The sequence below is a fragment of the Arachis ipaensis genome, chromosome B9 (genome assembly GCF_059453495.1).
Source record: "Arachis ipaensis isolate K30076 ecotype BB chromosome B9, ASM5945349v1, whole genome shotgun sequence".
Lineage (NCBI taxonomy): Eukaryota > Viridiplantae > Streptophyta > Magnoliopsida > Fabales > Fabaceae > Arachis > Arachis ipaensis.
In genome coordinates this window covers 40,988,596-40,989,472 of record NC_142444.1, presented here as the reverse complement: position 1 = coordinate 40,989,472, position 877 = coordinate 40,988,596, and positions in this window count along the sequence as shown.

Genomic DNA, 877 nt, shown 5'->3' with positions numbered 1-877 from the left:
TATGTGAAAAAAAAAGTATTAAATTATCAATTAATCCTCTTCTTTTAGTGGCTAAGGATCTTTTACATTTAATGAGAGGTCTTTAATTCAACATCCACTTAAAACATATTTTTAAGTATATAACATATACATATATAGGATAAGTCTCGCTAGGGAGACAATGAGGTATCTATACAATATGTACAATGGGCTGTTTATTTGGCCCAATATGTATTAATAATATAAATTAAATATTATTATCCCTAATTTCTAGTTGCTTTTTATGATTTCTACCCCCAATTTACTCCAAATTCTTTCACATTAACCCTTCATCACCCACCATTACTTACCCTCCAAAAAACCCATTGTTTGTTCCGCAAAAAAATTCCCTTTCTTCGCCGCCCCGCCGTATGCGCAGCAACCTGCATTCTACCGCTCTGTTTCTGTATGACGTGTAGCTTCCGTTCCTTCCGACTGAAACTGTCGCGCTCCACCTCCTTGCGTCAACGCCCTCGCCGGAAGAACCTCCATCACTCTTCACGCGGCCGAACATCCATGACCTGCAACTGTCAGCGTCGTCAACGTGAGTTGCAGCCCCGAACCCCGCGCTTGCATCGTCCCAGCGCTGCTGCCTGGGTCTTGTTGAATTACTCGAAGAATAAACATCCACGAAAACTGAGAAAGTGAACATCCAAAATCATACAAAAACAAACATCCAATGTGAACGTGTATAAATCATAACCAGCAATCATCATCTACAACTAGGCACAAACCGGCTGTGATGGAGGCACTGGACATCCGGGTTGCCGCGGTGCTGCGAGCTCGACTCACACAATATGCGCGTCCTTCCTACGTATGGTGGCCTGTGCGGACGACGGCGCTAGTCGGAAGAGTGTCA